The sequence below is a fragment of the Rousettus aegyptiacus genome, unplaced genomic scaffold (assembly GCF_014176215.1).
Source record: "Rousettus aegyptiacus isolate mRouAeg1 unplaced genomic scaffold, mRouAeg1.p scaffold_m13_p_2, whole genome shotgun sequence".
In the NCBI taxonomy this organism is placed as follows: domain Eukaryota; kingdom Metazoa; phylum Chordata; class Mammalia; order Chiroptera; family Pteropodidae; genus Rousettus; species Rousettus aegyptiacus.
This window is the reverse complement of record NW_023416295.1, coordinates 56,542,912-56,563,821: the sequence shown is the minus strand read 5'-3', so window position 1 is coordinate 56,563,821 and position 20,910 is coordinate 56,542,912.

The window sequence follows — 20,910 nt, the reverse complement described above, 5'->3', positions numbered from 1 at the left end:
TAAAGACATGAATGAGAGGGTCTGTAAAAGAAAGAAGCTAAGACTTGCAGGCGCTACTTTAACCTGGGTAGTCAAAAAATGGTAATCACAGGACTAAGACCTGGCAGCTCCCTGTTCTCTTTCCCTTCTTTTGGAAATCGTATTGTTTTCTGAAGTCTAGTTCAGATAGACCTCTTTCTTGAAGCCAACCACGATTCCATAAGCCAGAAAGAGAATGCTTGACAGATTTTCCTTTCTATTATAATTATATGCATACTCATCTACCTCGGAAGCAGACATAACATCTTAATGGTCTTTATTCTCTATTCTTCAGCACAGTTCCTTTTAATGCAAAGAAAGCAATAGACGATAATTCAAGAATAAAAATTTAAACATGTGCTTGTTCTATAATGACACTAGTTCGTTTTTTTCCCCCCTCTCTTTTATTGGTAGAGTTTGGACCACTGTGCTATGTTAAGTAACCACAACTTTTTTTTTTTTTTAAGTGATACCATTACATTGTTACACCTGCATGTGAGTTAAGGTATGTAGTTATTGAGTCTAAAAGATTTTTTAAAGAGATTTATTATTCTCACAGTAAAATAATTAATTCTGTAAATCACTTACCAGGTCATTGTATGCAATGTACAGAATGAAAGATAGATACCTAACAACTCAAAAATTAAAGACAGAATACAACCATAAATAAAAATGTGTCATTGCTATCTTGTAAATAGCTGTAATCTTTCTGCCCCATGGGTGGTCAGACTTCCCCTATGAGTAAGCTAATGGAAAACTAAGGAGTTGCTATTAAGGTTCTTAAATGCGGTTCAACCTCACATTGCTTTTAGTGAGAAAGGCTGATCTCTGGAGCCTTTATATGTTTGTGTGTGTATATATGTGTGTACATGCATATCTGGAGTCGGTTCTTCCCTATTGATATTATAATTCCAAGTTTGTTTCTTATATCTTTGTCTTTTATATTTTAAGGTACTACTTTAATGATTGCAAATGACACATCATTGTTTTCACAGTGGGTACAGAGAACATTTTATTTTCCTCAATATAATACACATAATTCACAACTGTTGCATTCAGTTGTTATCACCTTGCCACATTTATGCCCAGCAAGCATTACCAAAATAAGTGTAGTCTTAGGAGAGATCCCTGGCTCTGGGCTTCTGCTTTTCACACTCAAAGAGGCTACCATGGCTCATGGCCAAAGCCCCTAATAAAGACTTCTACATGATCCTGCAATCCTGATCACAGCTGATTAGATCAACGATGGGCTCTTGTCTCAAAGACTACCAATCTCTATACAGTTTAGCAGAATACAAAATGGCCTTTCTGGGATAGGTTCCCCAGAATTAGTCCCTGGATGATTTGCATGAAAGTGTCCTGGTGAAAAGGATGTGAAAATAAAATCGAGAGTTCTGTTAGGTAGTTAAGCAGGCATGGTAACAGTTCATCTTGTTGTCACAGGACTTTCGAGATAGGAAGCATCTCCGGAGGGGGTGGGGGGAAACTGGAGTAGTGGGGACATGGGACAGAGAAAGAAAGTAATACAAACAAAAGTGGGATATCAAACAAAGCCTTACAGAGGTAACTGTCACAATTCTGTAGAGAAGTTTGGAGACAAGTGGATCATAGCACAGACTATCCCACCAGGGTGAAGGAGCTGGGGTATCTATACTTGTCAATCATTGGTTAAAAGTTGAGTCTGGGGGAATGTAAATTCACAGGCACTGTCTGCTCTCTGTGCATGCAGAAAAAGCTGGCCTCCTGCAAACTGAGGGCAGCCCTTTGACAAAGAGATGCAGGTGCTGGCTGCTGGGAGTGCAAGCCCTCGAGGGCTGAAGTACGCTAACATAGCAAAGCCATCAGAGGGGATCTGTACAGAGCATTGTCATTGGGTTCTACAGGCTGGTGTGAGAGGTTGCTCCACAGGGACTATTGTGATTCATGGAACTAATCATATTCTTTCTCTTAGGGATCTGAGTATAACATACACAGAGAGTTAGCAAGAGTTCATGAGGCAGTAGGGTCTAGGAGTAGGAGTAAGAAGACGCACAGAGAGAGCTGAAAAGAATAGAAGCAAAGTGTACAGAATTCATGTTCTTTGTGTGCAGATCTGTTCCCTGGGTTCACTCAGCTATACTCTCTCATTCTCCTGGGGGAGTGGTCTTTCATTTTTCTATCACTGCTTTTGTGATGATAGCATACCTTAACTATAAAGTAAGGATAACAGGCATGACTCCCCTTCTGCCCCAGAACCAGATGGTCAAATCCTTGGGTTCAACTCTTTATTATTCTGCTTTCTTCTGTCTTCTCTTCTCACCCGTCTATATCAGGTGAGGTGTGGGTTCTAGTTGGGGCAACTGACTAGGTTGTTATGGAGCTCATCCTTTTGTGATTTTCAATATGGGTTAACGATGTCTCTGACAAATTAGTTAGAACATCAGTCTAGACAAATTAGTCTAGATGTGTTGTTTGTAACACACCTCTACCTCACTGGCAAGGCCAGCGTCATGGTGGGCAGCAGGTAGTTGCTACAAAATATGTGATTTTACACCAATCTTTGGACTACAAATATCTCAGTTTCACCTTTCACCTAGCCCCTAACTTCCCCACTTATTATGTATTTGAGCTCAGCATACTGGAGTTGTTAATATGAAAAATGCTTTCTGGAAATAACCCATATCACTTAACAATCTTAGTTCATGTACTCATCTGTAGTGGTACAGCTAAAGAATTGCAAAACTATAGTTCCACAGAACAATTATTTCCTTACAATTTAGGATAACTCTCTTAAATCTGTCTAAGTAGTGAGTCTTGTTGGAGAGAGGACTTAAACTAGATAAACATTAAATTAGCACAAGAACAGCCTGCTTAGTGGTATTGAGGTGGGCATTTTTTCTTCTCAGGCTTGGCAACCTTACCTCTATATTTGACATTTTAAAGAAACATACACCATCTATTCATATAGATAATGGATAGGTATAAATGAGATCAGGGAAGGGGAAAATGTTTATGAAACCAGTATAACATGTGAAAACAAAAATATAAACCAAAATCAGTTAATCTTGAAACCCAGTATATGTAGAGTTGAATCAGAATGGCCAATAACCCAGGTCTTCCCAAACCAAATGCACTGTTAGCTGTACTCATACCATTCATTGCATGCATCTTACCTGCACTTAGCCTTCAACTGCCAGTTGTAATAGTATCTGGGAGTTCTCAGGGATAATGATGACATGAGTACATCAATTTTTTAAAAAAACAACAATGTTCATTAACATTTATTGAGTACCTACTTTTTTCCTTATCTATGAAATAGGGCTAATAACATTACCCACTTTATAAAGGTATTGTTGAATTAATTGAAGGAAGCAGTTAGATTAGCACCTGAAACAGTGTGCAATAACTGATATTTATTATTATTAGTGTTGGGTACTAAAGTCAGTATTGGAGATATATAAAATGGACAATATATGGTCCTTCTGTTCAAGTAGCTCTGAGCTTAATGAAAAATGAGACATGTTAAGATGCATCATGATTTGGTAGAGTTCATTGCAACAATAGAGATGTGGTGGGTTCTGGCTTAAAACCCCTGGTGGGTTCTGGCTTAAAAGAGGAAGTGGTTAGTTTTGCTTGGGTAGGAAATGAAAGATTTTCCAGAGTAGAAGTTTACCGGATCACATTCGACTCTGAAGGCTGAGAGAGGTTGCTGTATTGGAATGGGGTGAAGGACCTTCTAGTACTGAGACTTGTCTATTCATTGTCATAAAGACATGCCACAGTGCAGTGCTTTTGGGAGCTTGAGTGGGTATCTAAAAGTGGATGGAGCAAGGTCTCTCTGTACAGAAGCGCCAAAGGTGATGCTGTATGGTAGGGTGGAGCGATGTCAAAAAAAGGTTCTGAGTGCAGCTTGGACTTTATCCTCTGTGCTATGCAGACCACCGAAAGGTATAATCAGATTTACCTTTTAAAAAGATGACAAGATGACTCTGACAGTTGTTGATAAATTTAAAGTTAGTAAGATTGGAAGAGCAGTTAGGAAAGCCCAGACAAAAAAAAAAAAACAGGAGAATGTTAACTAAGACAGTAACAATGAGAATAGAGAGGAGATAAGAAATAAGAGCGCTCATGCAGGAAGACAAAAAATACTAAGTTGTCGTTGAAAGAGTTAGAGATATGATTGTTATTATAGTATCTCAATTATTCTAACGGAATTGCTCATTTTAATAACTTGCAATCCATGTACAATTGAAATTCTTTGCATTTCTCTTCAAATTACATACTGTGGTCTTGGGTTTTTTATACTTTCCAATCAAACTTCTTGTCTCCATTTAAGTTTTAAATATTCAAAGACAAGAATAAAGTCAGCAATAAAGCTGCAAGGGTTATTGTAACTTAACTTGTATTTGCCATAGTCATCATCCTTGAAAGGTGTCGAAATGAAGAGTTGAGGAATCCAGACTAGAGAAAAATGGGAAATACTCAAGGTGTAAAGAAAAAAATGGGATGATAGCAGTAACATTTAAGGATTATATTGATAGATGTTAGTGAAATGCACTATTAGAATATCAGCACTATTTGAAAAGCTGTCAATGTCATCTTATATTGAACTATTAAGTGCATATTTAAGCTGTGCAAATCACTTGCATTTATTTCATGGCTAATCAATCCAGTCTGAAATTGTTTGCCAAATAGTAATGGGATTTTCTCTAACAGCCAGATACTTAAGTCACTAGACACCAAATTATGGGATAAAAAAAAAATCATTTCAGCATCCCAGGTAATTATCAGCTTAAAACAATATTATGCTGAGTGCTGGCACGTACCCCCTAACGGCAGATGTCTTGTTTTGGAAAATTGTGATGATCTTGGTAACTCTAGCATGATAAACTAATGATGCAAATTATTTTTTCACTTTAATTTTACATTGTAGATGGAGCTATTGGCTTTTAATGGAGCGTATTTTCTTTTGCAGCCAGGGACTAAATTAGAACAGTAATGGTGAAGGAGGAGAGCAGGTGACGTATTCTGGAGCTATTTGGAAGGCATGATGTCCGTAAGCGGCTCAAAGGAATTGAAAGAATGAATTTCAGGCTTCTGAATTAGGCAGCTGACAAATGATGGAACATTTGCTGTGATAAGGGAGACAAGAGGGGGGGAAGATTTAAGGAGAAAACAAAATCTTTTTTATAGTTGATGGATTTGAGGTATGCATGGTATGGATGTAGAGAAATTCACTAATTAATTAAGTCAGGAATCAGGACAGATTTATGTAGGAGATAGAGATTAGAAAGTCATCAGTGTACAAGGAGTAGGTAAAATTATAGGAGTATTAAGTAATGAAGAAGTTTAGGGACTACTACCATGGAAAGAAAAGGACAGAGGGAGAGGAGAGAGGAGGCCTGGAGAAAGGCAAGAAGAAAAGGCGGAGGAGAAAAACCATGAGAGACTGTTACCTATAGGGAGATGGTTTAAATCAGTGGTCTCTAAACCTTTTAAATTGTGTATCCAAGCAATAATTTTTTTGATCAATCCCCATATATGTATATTTACTTGTGAATTGTGTACACATAATATATTCAATCCATACAGTAACTATTAGTGAAACTTAATTTCTTAAAGTTTTAGATATAAAGTAAATATATTTTACTTAGTATAAGATGTATATTTTCCCCATTTTAATGTCTGTTCATCGGGAAGCTGAAATGATATCAATGCCCGCATGTGTATGAACTTAGTCACAATGAATCATACTGTCATTATTTGTAAATTTAAATAAACTTATAAGTTAAAGTCTAAAATAGTTTTTATAATAAATATTAACTAAACTTGTAAATGACAAGAAAGTTGTGTCATATTTAATTGTCAGTGTTTTTCCTTCTTAGCGATACATAAAATAATGGTCCATCTTCCAATTAATAGAAGTGGCAATGTTTTCTTTTACTGAGTGAATCATCTTGTGTGGCTCACTTTGGAGATTGGGTTTAAATCAAGAAGGAGGGGTCAATAGCGTGAAACACCTAAAAGAGGTTAAATAAAATATTGTCGGTAAAAAATGGAAAATATTCATTACCTTTAACAACCTGGTATCTGGAGCCTTGGTGGGAGCAGGGTCAACAGTGGAAGAAGGTCAGCCAGATTGTGGAGGTTCATGGAGTAAGCAACAAAAGATTACATTTAATACACACTCGCTGCATGCCAAACATTGTGCTAACTAAGCCCTTTTTATACAGCCCTGAGAAGTTATCATTATTCCTGAGTTAAGATAAAGAGAGACTTGTAGAATCTAAGTGACTTGCACTATGTCACATCCTAGTAGTCCTAGCAACGTAAGTGGTCCTAGCAAATTGTGAAACCATGCTGGCTATCTCAAAAGCAGTAAAGTCTCCTAGGATGTGGTTAGTTAGTGAAGAGAGATTGAGTGTAGATAGCTGCTCCTCCAGGTAGCCAGGTAGCTTGCCTATGGACAAGAGCAGACAGAAAGAGAAATGGCCAAGTGTAGGATTAAAGAAGGGCCTTTTTCCTCCCTAAAGTTGGATGAAAATTGACCATTCTTATATGGTGAAGGGAGTGAGGCAGGAAAAAGAGAATTTGAGGCAATGAGGCAAGAGAGATGACAACTGATAACAAAATTCCTAAGGATCTAGAGCACAGGAGGTAAGTTCAGCCTGGAGTGGGAGGAGGCCATATCTTCCACGAAGGGGAGGAAAGAAGTGAGATCTGGAAACAGGTACAGATACAGGTATGGAGGTTTTATGTGGAGAGGAGGAAACAAAGACACAGGAAATTCCAAGTTCATGTTATTTATTATCTCCGTGGCGTAGGAAACAAGGCCATCACTTAGTGTATGTGTGGAGTGGAGAGGAAATGTGTAGTAGTCAGACTTAATAGAAGTATTATTAAGCTTCAAACAGTAGCTGTGGGGAATTGGAGCTGTGGCTCACTTGAGACCTGCCAGAGGCTGTAAACTGCTAGGGACACCACTCTGCATGGTGTAGGAATTCTTTCCCCCAGTGATGTCTGCCAGTTTGGACCTAAGACCAGACAGTTGGATTGGCACAATGTTGGGATTTTACACTGTACAGAGAGGCAGTGTTTGGGAGACAAGGAGGCAAGGGAATTGAAGATAACAAGAAAGGTGGAGGGAGCTGATAGACTGGAGAAAACCAAGGTATCAAGGTCCTGGAAGTCTCAATGAGGTTATTGGTTTGGCAGATGTAGGGGCAGAAGGAGAGTGAGGAATCTGAAGGAGAGGAGAGAGTTGGACCCAGGCACTGGAGCCTGTAGAGTGGGAGAATTATCTCCTATCTTCTCAATGACCATACTTCTAAAAGCTCTCCTTTATGGCAAGACTGGAAATTCGATCATTACATTTCTCAGACTCCCTTGCCCGTGGAGTTTCAGCTTAGAATCCTCCAATAAGAGGCACTGGTTTTGAGATTTATCAGATGGAAGAGGAGAAGCCATTCTTCTCCAGCTGCAGCTACAGGCAAGCGCATGAGCATCGGCAGGTGGCCGACATCTGAGCGGACATGTCAAGATTACCGGGCATCCTCCTGAGAATCATCTACTTTGGTGCTGCCAAGGCTGAGGTCCTCAGTAGTCGTTTCTACAGTCTATTGAATTCCAACAGTGCCTTCTCTGACTTTTGCTCCCCGGGATGTTCCAGAGACTGCGTAATCCTCTAATGTTCTGTGTTACATCCGTTAACTTGACTTGCTTAGAGAGCTTTCTGTTCTTCTGACATAACCTTGGCTAATACATCATCCCAATTCTTCACTTAAACTGGATTATGAGTTTTTCCATGAACACACCAGTATTAGTGAGGATTATCATATCTGCTTGTCAGTATTCTTGGTTGCAAGTAACATAAAGAAAATTAACTAATTTTAAAGGAAAAATAAAATATTGAAAGGATTTTAGATAGCTTGTGGAATTGCCGGGACAGCTGGAGAACCAGGCTCTGACAATAAATCTAGGCAGTAGGCCAGACACAGGTAAAACCACGTGACATAAGTAGTTGCAATGACTGCTATGCTGAACTCAGGGGCGGGTATGCCTAACTGATAAATGTAAGCCATGCTCCTCTGCCCTAGGCGTAAAGGTGGAGGGAAAATGAAGGCCTGACCTTTGAGCTTTTAGAGTGACAGGTCTCTCTCCTAAAATAAAGAAAGCTCAAACAAGAGATTCAGAAGCTGGGATCCCTCATAATTGATAAATATCTACTCTACCATCGAATTTTGTGTGTGTGCTGTAGTTTATACCTTATGTTTTCTCCGGCAATGCCTTCCCTCCCCCAAATGATTACTGTCCCCACTGGGTGTACTTATCCTTTAAGATCCAGCTTCCTGCTTGGAATCTTCCCAACTTGGAAGTGTTTGCTTCCTGCCCTGAACTCCCATAGCAATTTGCATCTTGTTTGACCTTATTAAATTCTACTCTTTTGTGTGTGGATATTTGCAGTTAAAAATATTAAAGTGATAGCATATTTAAGGTTGAATGAACATTAGAGGTCATCTAATGCGGCTAGCTCATCAGTTCCTTGAGGACATGGCTTGCCTTACAAACATTTGTATATCCCACATTTCTCAGCATAGTACTTGCTTATGGTAGACACATCAGATATTAGTTCAATTGAATTACATGTACCCCACCTAGATTTACTTGTCCCCATTTTCATTCTCTCTTTTAGCCACCTCCCTCCACCAACATCCACTTCTCTTTGATCCAAACCCTCTCACATCCTCTAGGATCTTATTTCACTCCTTTTCTTTTCTGAATTTTCTTTTATCCTCCTTCCAGATTCCTGACCAGTGGCCTGGTCAAATGTCACCTGTTCTAAAACAAACTTTCTTGGCTACCCTTTTTAAAAAGAATAGTTTTACAGCCTCTGTGCTGGCTGGAAAATTACTGCTTGGCTATTGCCCATGGGACCATAGGCTATCACCCCTAGGAACATAACATTCTAACAATAAGCTTTCCGCCTCTGTACCCCCCCCTCCCCCGCTTGCACAACTGACCTGTGGGCTGACAGTTAGTAAATAGAAGAAAAATAGACTTCTGTGTTCAGACAGAATGAAGAATGGGGTTTAGGGCTTAAAAACCCTGTACCTCTACATTTTGGGGCTGCTTAATTTGGGATTTGTGTACCCCTGGCAGACCCAGCTTGCTGAATAAAGAGTGTTTCCTATTAGTCACTGGTTTCTGGTGGTCCGGGTATCTATCGGGGGCTGGAGGCTACAACACCTTCACATTGTCACTTTTCTCTGCCTCTTTATTTTTGAAGTCTGTTTTATTTCCTCTTTAAAGGTACCGTGACTGCAACGGCTCCTTGCCTGCCTCCTCTTTGGCCTCCCCGGTGTTTGCCCGGGACCGCTGACTTCCCTCTTTCCCTTGCCTTTCCTATAAGACTGCATCCTTATTTCACTGCAGCCTTTCCTTCCTGTAATGTTAGCGAACTTTTGTCAGTTTTTGGCTGCTTAACATCCGGACGTCTGTCTGTTTGGGGGAAATCTCTGGGGCGGGGGTAAGGAGGGAGACAGAACTAACCCCTGAGGTAAAGGTTGTACCTTCCCTCTACTCTCCCCTCCTCCCCTCCCCTCTGGCTGCCAATGTGCTGGCACGTGACCTGAGCACTGCCAATCAGAGGCTCCTGTTCAGGACGGTCAGAAATTATTTCTGCAGATAAAAGTAGCACTGAAAGTCTCCTACCTCGGACAATAGCAGTGATCTAGTGTCAGCATGTGGAGCATGCCCTAGAGACAGCCCTTGAGAGGCGTTCTAACCAGACCATTCCTGTGGCCTGCATGAACTTGTCCTGGCTCACAACTGCAAGCCTCATTTGGTTCTTTCTTGCTTTCTCCCCTTCTAGCTCTCTGTGAGCAAGCTCATACCCCATTAAATTCCTCTTCTGCTTAGGTGAGCCAGAATTGGGTTCTGTGGTTTGCTTTCGAGATCCCTGGCTAGTACATTTTCTTTTCTTCCTCTTTTCACCCTCTAAATAAAATTATTACTCTGAGTTCTTTCCTTGCCAGTATATTTTCACCAGTCCACATTTTTTTTTCAATGATAAGCTCATCTATTTCCTGGGTATCAGTTACCACCTTAATGCCAATTTTCCCCAAATCTCTTTTCCAGGTTCCACCTCTCTTCTTAGCTCTAATTTAGCCTTATGTTTCCAAATGCACATCCCATGCATGCCCTTCTGATGCATCGAAATGAACAAGACAAAAACTTTCATCTTGCTGATAACCACTTCTCGTCCAAATTCCTCTTTCTTGCTGAACACCCAGGCTTTGGATTTTTCTGTCTATGCTGTTCCTCACATCCTCAAACAAACAGTACCAAACTTTTTTTATTTTTTCCGAACCGGAACCTCTCATATCCTTCCTTTCCCTCATACTGGCCTTACCTTGTTATTGTTTGAACAATTATCATGTGCTCCCTATTCAGTTCCCACCTCTAGTTGTCCCTCTGAATGAACTGATATAATAGTCAGATTAAATTTCCTAAAACACAACCTTCTGATCATATCACCTTCTCCTGTGACCTCTTATGTACCTTCAATGCCCCAGCCTAAAGTGAAAACTCTAGAGCTTAACTCTCAAGCCATCTACAATCTGATCCTAATCTAATTTCCCCTTATTTATTCTATATGTGGGATATCTTTTTTAATGCTTTATGACACGATCATGTTCCTTACTCTCCCACCCTCATGCCTTGGCTTAGGGTATATTCTTTACATGGAGTGTCTCTGCAGCTCAACCCAGGTGCCAACTTAAGTGCCAAATTAAATGCCATCTCTTCCATGAAGTCCTCCTCCAGCTCCCTTTTTATGGTGCTCCTCAACTTTTAATATGCATAGAATCACCTGGGCATCTTGTTAGAATGCAAATTTTGGTTCAGTAGGTCTTTGTTAATGTCTGGGATTCTACATTTCTAACAAGTTCTTTGTTGATGTGGAAAGTTCCTGGGCCACATTTGCAGTAACAAGATCTTAGAGAGGAGCATGTTCTTTCACTAAACCATAGGGCAAGATTCCAGAAAAGGAACTGTGTATTATTCATTAACAATATACTACAATCTTTAAAGTACCAATTTGGTCTCCTCAAAGATAGGATTGGGCTTGGCTCATTGTTACTTTGGTTAAATATTGTGATGATCAATTTAATTGCATCAAATATGCTTCTGGTTTCACCTCTTTTCCCCCCCAACTCTTTGGTTACCTTCACTTATTAATTTAATTGGATTTAAGACAGATAAATATGTGGGAAGAGGGGGGTGCCTCATATGTGATCTGCTGTAGGTGAGGATGACCCAACATGTTTAAGATAATGCTAATTTTGTCAAGATAAGAGCTATTATTGTTATTGCTAGGGTTCTTAAAAGGCAAAAACAAAAAACAAAAAACAAAAAAAACCCAGGACCCACTCTAGCTCAAGTAGAAAAGTCATTTATGAAAGTATTTTAGTATTTTAGGTGGCTCATAGAATCGTCAAGAGAGTCAGAGAGTACACAGTAAAAGCAACACATGTATTATTCCAAAGGACTCTACAGCAACACACTTAGGGCATTGACTCTGCAGTAAACCATGTACTTGCAAGTGGGCCTGGAATTTCGACCACTATTGCTTCTGAAAGCTGTATGTGTCTCCACCATCCTTGCCACAATGCATTCTGGCCTCATTCTTTATGCTTGTTTTAGTTTGGTAGGCAAGAAATTCCCACAAATTGGGTGACTCAAAACAAAAGAAAATTATTCTCTCACAATTCTAGGGGCCAGAAGTTCAAAATCAGTATCACTGAGTGGAAATCAAGAAAGGTGTTGGCATATCAGTGTTTCCTCTGGAGTCTCTAGGGGACAATCCATTCCTTGTTTATTCCAGGTTCTGATGGCTCTGGCATTACATGGTTTGTGTCTGCAAGCTCTGGTCTTTAAGGCCAGCATCTTTAAATCTCTCTCTGTTCTTCTCTCTCTGTGTTAAATCTTCTTGTGCCCACCTCTTATAAGGATACATGAAATTTCCTATAGGGCCCACCTGGATAGTTCAGGTTAATCTCTCATCTCAATAGCCTTAATTTTATCACACCTGCAAAGCCTTTACTATATAAGTTAACATTCACAGGTTCCAGGAATTAGGATCTGACATAGTCGGGGGCCATTATTTAGTCTACTATAGTGGTGTTTGCTGCTGAATTAAAGTCTCACTTGTGCACTTCTTATTGCTGGAGCATAGGTCACATGCATGCTCCTGAGCTACGAAGGAGGCTCGGCAGTGAGCTTGTCGTGAAAAGTGTTCAGAGATGATAGGTGGCAAAATACGTGTCAAATATCTACTAACATGGTCTCCAAACCTCATAAAAGGAACTCGATGCCAGAATATTTAAACCTAGAGAAGCTACTTATGGATGAATATTTGGGGCACCAAATTTCAAGTCATGCAACTATTGACAAGGAAAATCATCAATCTAGAAAATCATTTTCTTTAACTTGAGGAGGGAGGGTGGCAAAAACAAAACAAAACAAAAACATCAGTTAGCTTCGAGGCTGGCTGTATTTCTCTTTTGATCGCAAAACAAAATCTATTCCAGGACCCTAATATGGACAATTTAATTAGATTCTATATTTCACGAAGAATGACTTTTAGTCATTGTGTCATGGTCGATTCCATTTCTTATCTGGTCTGTTGTATATGACTCCTGTGGTCCTTAGCATTGTCCAATACATTTGTGGCAATAAGGACTTGGGTGTTAAGAAGTAGACAACTGTTTCTTGACCTCCCTGATAAGTAATTTTTTAAACCAAAATGTCCTTCTTTCACCTCTTCCTTTTCCCTCAATGCACATGTGTGCCTCCATGTCAGCAGTTAATTTTCCCAGCTCATCTCGTGTGTAATCCCTGCTAGAAATAATGGTGCTTACTCTTATTTTCCTAATCAGTCCATCAAAAAAAAAAATCAAATTACCTGTTAGCATCTGCCATGTCTTAATAGTGTTATAGTTATGGTAGGCACCTTACCGGTTGCACAGTGTACATGTTATTGTAGTGAGAATAATAAATCTATGTTCTGGGGAGAACAATATGAAGGTATTGATATTAGCATTTATAGCAAATATATATATGCAGTGTAAATACATCTTGGGCTCTTCTGTGTAAATAATCTTCTGAGAACATTGTTTTTATGGTTGACACTTTGCTGCAGATTTAAAAGACAGAATTAAAATTCAATCTGTTCCCTTGAGCATTTTTTGTGACTCTGGCATAATAAAAACTTTCTTTTAGAAGGCCCAGAATCAAAGTGATGAAAAAAAAAATTAAGTTGCAGATAAAGATGACTTTTTTCTTTAACCTTGGAAGCTTCCTATTTCTCTGTTGAGAGATTCTGCCCGCCCTCACCCCCCCCCCCCGCCCCGCCCCAGGAAGGGGCTGTAGTATTACGATCTGATTGACAATGACCCCAGCTACGCCAAACACTAGCTGAAAAGTTTGAGGCAAATTTCTGACCCTTTCTGACACTCCATTTCTCATTATGAGAAAAATAACTATATAACCTTCTTACTTTCCAGCACCAGTTAACTTTTCCCTTTCATAAATATGACTGGCATTTTTAGAAAAGTATATTTTAGTGCTTTTCTATCCCTTGGGTTATAGACTGGTTTTGTGTATGTCAAATGTTCACAAAATGTTCATCTCTCTTTTGTCGCCGACCCCCTGATTTAATGTGACCTTTTTGGTGGGGGGAGGAAGGATGAAGGAGAATTGTAGAGGTTTTGGAAGCTTCACTCTATGAATTAATACTTCTGCTTCAGCATAATGTTGGTATTTGATCAAACATAAAAAGCTTCAAGCTTTTAATGTCCTGCTGACACCAGTATCAACAAAGCATTGAAGCAGAAGCTTTCTGGCCGCTGATTAAACGGAGATTTTATTTCACTAGCGTTAAGACCAAGTATACCTTTTAGTAGATCTTGTTCAAGGATAAGCTATATCATGCATTATAAATCAAATTCAAGAGCTTTAATAAAGGACCCTTGATAATTTGGTAATATATTATCACTATGTTTTGGAAAGGTGATAAACGACTGCATTTTATGGTGCAATTTAAAATAATAATATGGATTACAGTTGTGTTCGGTCATGAAAGTACAATTTAACAGTTTGAGCTTATAATAACCTTTTTTTCCCTTGACAGTGTCCACTCTTATTTTAGCCCAAGAATGGCTTACTTGGGAACGGTTTGCTATGCTTGGTCTTGGAGTCTAGTAAGGATGAACATGTGTTTAATTGGAATTTTATGTTGTTGTTTTGGAAAAGCTTCGTATGAAAATAAAATTGAAGGCTGGAGAATAAAGACTGCTAAAGAGTGAGCCATTCCGATATAAAAAGTATATGGCCTATATTTGTGAACTTACTGTATCAGTAGGGGCCTCCAGGAAATGGGTGACTCACAAGAAGTGGCAATTGAAGAGAGTTTAATGGTGGAACTATTGATAAAGGGGTGGGAATGTTACAGGGAGCAGCAAGGGACAGCGAAGCACCCAGGAGCTCATGCAGCAGGGAGCCTTTGCCAACTCAGGCCTGAAGAGGCAAGCAGTTTTGCTGTTCCTGGATCTGGAAAACACTCTAGCTGTGGGAGAGGGGCAGGTGACAGGTGCTGTGGCCTCAGTGGAGGAAAGTGGCCACTGTTACCTTGCAGCAAGGTAAGGAGGGAGCCAAGAATATTAAAATGCCCAACCTTTCTTTTTTCCCACTTTGGAATCTTCTTCTGATGTTCCTCACTGGGCTGGGCCCAACTGAAGCTAGAAAGCAAGAACGTCCAAGTGATATAGTCTGAGGCACGGAGTAGGGTGGAGACAGGTAGAATGCAGATTTGGAGGAATATCCAGCACACATATAAGACTGGAAGTGAGGACTGATGAACAAAACTGATGCTAAGAGACTTTGCTTTTATACCTGACATAGATATGAACAATTAGATTCTAAACTCAATGATTTTCTAGTTTCCATTTTTCTGCTTTCCAGCCATTACCAATAAAAAAGGCTCTTTCAAGTTTCTCTCTTTATTTCCCCCTGGGGTTATGTGATTTTTCAGGCTATTTGTTTTATATCTTTCATCAGGTTGGAATGCAACTCAGGAGTTTTTAGCAAGAATGCATCGGTGTCTAGGATCACAGAACGAAACAGAAACAACTCAGTTCCTTCTATTGTCTAGGACTGCAGGAGGCAACCTTGCCATTCACAAGCTCCATCGAAAAAAAGCAGAGAGATAACTTTACTTTTAATTGTCAGGTATTCTGTATAGCTTGGTACATGTATCTTTATGACTAAGTGTTTTCAAATTTGAAGTGGGGGAGACACCCAGAAGAGGGATCATTGGGTCCTATGATAGGTCTATTCTTATTTTTTTTGTGTGAAAACTTCATACTTTTTTTCATAGATGCTGCACCAAATTACATTTCCACCAGCAGTGTATAATAGCTTGCTTGGGGTTCTTGCTTCCCCTCTTGCACCTCCTTACTTCAGCTCCCTATTTTCAGAGCTCTCCTTGGGGCTTCTTCCCTGCTCCACAGACCTTTTTGGATTCCCAAGCAAAACTGCAATTATGTCTCACCTTCCCAGGTGTCTGTGTTTGCTGAGAATGCTATTTGCTCTTCTCTGATTTTATGGCCTCTTTCATTGTCTCTGGTCTACCATGCCCCCCACTTTTCTGAATCTCCACCTTTCTTGCAGTGCTCTGGGGTCTGTTGAACCACAGACAACATAGGCTACTAACAAGGGCTCGGAACTGGGCATCGTGAGATTAGGTTTTGATTCCAACTTTGCCACAAATTAGCCATGTATCATTGGTCAAATCAAAGAATATTCCTAAGGCTTGCTTTTGTCATCTAGAGAACAGTGCATAAAATTGATCTGTGATCCCTCAAATACTACCATGAAATAAATAGGATAAGAATGGTATAAAAGGCCTAGTTGTCTTCACAAGAAATAGAGTCTAAGGTTATATAGGTTGGACCTTGAAGATCATAATTGTGTCCCAGGACCTGATTCTTGGTTTTTAAGCCACAGAAACTCAGTCTTGTTTGAGATCAGAGGACATCAGGCCTTCACTCATCCTAACTAAACACTCACAAAGGCTGAGGTAGAGACCATAAAGCCAATTTATGACTGTTCTGCTACTATGTAAGCACGGTGCACTTGTTCTTCAGTCACTGCACCAGGATAGATTCCTTGGGTCTATACCCCACTTCCCATGAGATTACACACACCTGGCACCTTCTACACACCATTTTGGATCCACTGCTGTGGCGACAAAAACACACAGGAGACCGAAGTAGCTATCACCATGCCAACGTATTAATTTACAATTAGAAATTTAAGACAAGAGTACTTACACAATCAGCACCTTCTCTCAAGCTGCATGGGGAAATTTAATCACAGTAACAAGCCATTTCCTTTATCATAGGCAGTCCTTCTCCTAGGGACCTAAAGTCTGGGAGATCAGACATTCTCTCAAGACTAGCAGACTTAACACTGGGGACCCAAATCCCAGCTAGAGATTTTTGGTGAGCATGGAAATGGAACAGAGGAAGTTCTGATTGATATCACAAGGAAAGATGGCGTAGTAATGCATCCATCTCACCCAAGGATGTCCTTGAAACTCTAAAATCCTTTGGTCATACTTCTAGAAGCTTTACCATTGGAAGTGGAAGTATCATCAACCCAATATCCAAGTCCCCTTCCCCCCACAAAACCGTGAGGATGTCTGTCTCTGAGCATGCTTCTGCTGGGGACAGATTTCCCTCCCCACCCACTTCTTAGCACCTCTTGCTTTCTTTGACATATTTAATCATGTTACGACCTAGACAGGTGGCCCAGGGAGCTATTTTCTCTCTTGTAGACAACTTGCTTATGTATGCTCAGATCCAATCTATGTGGATTTCAGAGTGAAATTCTGAGGGAGATTCCTGCTTCAAATTTGGACTACGCCTGAAACCCTAACAGCTGAAGGAGAAGCTTAAGATTTTACTGCTCTGCTGGATCAGTTGAGCCCTCTGCAAAATATGTCAGTGAAGCTGGGGCAAGGCTGCCGCTCCTGCAGTTCTCTCGCTCAGTGTGAATCAGATGTGTTGCTTCCCAAATCCATTTATGCCAATTGTGCTTGGTATTATAATTGTATCATTTACATTATTTAAAAAATATGAGTATGAAAAGAGAATCCTTTATAAAGACTAAGCTAAAAGCTTTGCAAAGAATTGATAACGGTGAATGGGTAAAATTTCTATTGTTGAACAACAAATTATAAATATTGGAAAAAAAATATAAAAATGTAGGGCTTTGCAGTCAGATTGTTCTACAGCTATTTTAAATTTTCACTCCTCTAAAGACACTGAACTGGAGATATTGAACAAAACCTTATGGACACGCTTTATGCATAAGACCAATATTGAATGAAGCAATATTGAATGAATGGCACTTCCCTTGCACCAAAAAAAATCTGTGGTAAACATATATTTATGTGTCCTAATAGAAAATAGAATGTTTGAGCTAAGTACTAATCTATCAATTTGTATGATTCCTCGCTTTAACTGATCATTTTGATTCCCTGACTAAAGTTTCTGAGTGAGTCAGATAAAAGGGCTTCAAATGTAGTATGAGTAATGATAATAACAATATGATCATTATAATGGCTACCATCCATGGAACTACATTTTTTTAAAACAGTTTATTGTTAAAGTGTAACATTAAATTTATTTATTAACATGCAATTACAGATTATCTTTTAAAGCACTACATAAACGAGTAGGCCTTCTTTCTTAATGTATCCCTGTCCCCTTTAAACTTCCCTTGGGAATTATAAGTTGTAGTGTCAACTCCAGGGAGTTTCTGTGGTGAGTACTAGGAGGCGCTGCTTCATTCAAGTGTGCCCTCTGTTGGGCCACATGCAGACAGACTGTTTTATTTTGCACCTTTAGATGTCATCTGGAGTTAACCGAGTGAAACAATTTCTTGTCTGACCAGAGGAGCCCTTGCTTGAGGACTCTGTGTGCTGATAAACTGGGCAAACACCGCATTTATTCAGGCATGCTCAGTCTTGAACGAGTTTCTTGTTAGTCTCCATGGAACCACATTTTGAATCAGAAACTTCAGGGTTGTTGTTGACACACTGAGGTAACACTTCCTGTGAAGCGCCCACCTCTCCTGACTCCTTTCAGGTTTTTCTTGTTCTGCCTTCTGGCTGTGGGTCTCTCCCTTTCCTCAATGTCTGTAGGGACAAGAGACCTGCTGATTTCTACATCTTTGAATTGAGTTTCTAGCTCTATTCAGACCTACGGTCTAAGAAGGTAAAAAGTAAAGTCTAAAATATCTTTTGGGGACATCACCTTATAAGTTGGGGCTAAAGAAGCTCAAGTTAATTGACAAACCACTGTATGGAAACAGTAATAAAATCACAATTTCAGAGTTGAGGGGAAGGACAGGAGAAAATATTAATACAGTCCTTTAATTATATGTCGTTTAAATTTAAAATATATTTATTTGAAAAATACCCAGGAAAATGTATAATGCTTGAATTTAATGTAAATAAGAGACTTAATGGGAGAATCAGAAAAGAGCATTTTATATTAGTTTTAAAAATCAATTTCCATTATTAAATAGAAACACAAGAAACAAATTGAATATAGCATAGATCAGGATGTCATTTCTTTTTTTGCAAAAAAAATTGGTATTGCTACTCATAATTACAAGAAATGGATGACAATATTTTAAATGAGTTAACTTTGGCCCATCATGCTCACTTCATGGTGTGAAGAAAACAGCACTCGAATGATTTTTTTTCCCTTAATTTGTTCTAAATTATGGCAAAGTGCTCTGCAAGAAGCAAGTGCCTGTGTTAATTAACTGAGCAAAAGAGGTCACTGGTATACACAGGACTCATTTTGTGGTTTTAGTTATAGATTTTCTTCTGCAATTAGAATTCTTCATTAGGCATTATAAGCACATGTAGATTTTCACTTTTTTATCTAGCATTTTAGATTTAGGCACATTTGTTGATTTTTCTCTAAAAAAATTTTAAATGTAACAATAATGGAATCGACTTAAGAAATGAAATATAATTTAACATTTTATAAGTGCATTTAAAATATTGATTTTATCTAAGCCTAAATATTATAACTGAACTTTTAAAACTGTGTACACAATTGTACTTCAGATTTTACAACATAAAAGAATTAATAAATGTGAGTTTTCAGTCATTTTATATTGAATTGTAAACATTGGAGATAAAATTCTAAATGCTGTAAATGCTTGTAAATAATCCAAGATACCAAAAGTTTTATCAGGCTTTAGAGAACTATAAACAGCAAAGTCACTATTTCTAAAATAAATATAATTAAAAATTTTAACTTTTGAAGTCATAAAGATATGAGAGAAAGCTGTTTTATCTAAAATTTTCTACTATTTAATAGGTATCATTTTCCTTGTTAAGCATCTTTCTTTACCTGACAGAATTAATCAGTACCCTTTTTTTTTTCTGATCGTTTTTTTTGTTATTCTTTGTATCACATTGTATTGTACTTATTACATATTCCTGTCTATATGAGACTCAGAGATAGGATTTTATTCATATTTCTGCTCCAGAGGCTAGGAATCTCTTTGGATCATAGCAGCCTCTCAATAAATGTTTACTGATCAGAATTGCTTATTAATACCCTCACTGTAAGTACTGCCGTATATATATATTATATATTTTATATATATATATATATATATATATATATATATATATATATATATATATATATATATATTAGTGCTTGCTAAGACGTCAAAGTATGTTAGACTTCCCATTTAGGTTTTCTGGTAGGGGCCATATACAATGCAGAAATGAATGAGGATGGTTGTGTTTCAATAACTTTATTTACAAAAACAACAAACAACAGGGTGGATTTGCCCCCTGCCAATTTCAACTGTAAATCATCATTTTGAGATATGGAGGCAGAAGGACTAGAGATTACGACCATCAATTCTAATAATCACTATAGTCAAAGTTTCTTATAAATGTTGGCAATGAGAATTATGATGTCCATAACATTTTTGAAATCCCTTCCAATTTTTGTTCCCTAAAACAAAGAGGAAACTAAATGATTTTTTTTCTCCTCTGTACCTTGTCTACTATGAAGACTAAACTATGAGATAGTAGTGGAAAAGCAAGAGTTAAAGAGAATTAGAAGAGCTGACAAGACGGGGAGGTGAAATGAAAGAAGAGTGTGGATGAAAGAGAGCAGATAGAAGTAAATGTGGCTGGCAGCAAGACGCATGTTGGTCCAAATTCTCCAGTGCGTGGGCTGTTAGATGAAAGAAAAACTGGATTTTGCTTATTTCTCATTGAAGACGAGGAAGAAAGAATGTCATAGACCAGTGGTTCTCAAACATTTCGTTTGCAATACTTTCTAAAAGAATTTTGAAAAAATATATATGCCTTCACACATTTCTAAGTTGACATCTGAAATTTGTTATACATAAGGCACAATTTTCAGCATATTATAAACAATGACATTTTAAAATAAATTTGTCATGTCACTCTTTTAATATATCTAATGGAATCTAATATCGTATCAGACTTTAAACTTTTTATTTTGAAATGATTTTAGGTTTACAGAAAATTTACCAACACGGTACAGAGAATTCTTGCATACTATTCACCCAGTTTCCTCTAATGGTACATTTCACATAACCACATTACAGTAATTAAAACTGTAAAGAAATTAATATGGATTTAATACTATTAACTAAACTATAAACTTTATTCTAATTTCAAATTTTCCATGTTCATTTTCTGTCCTAGAATCAAATCCAAGTGTCCACTTTGTGACATTTCCTCAGTCTTTCCTTATCTTTCATGACCTGGACACTTGA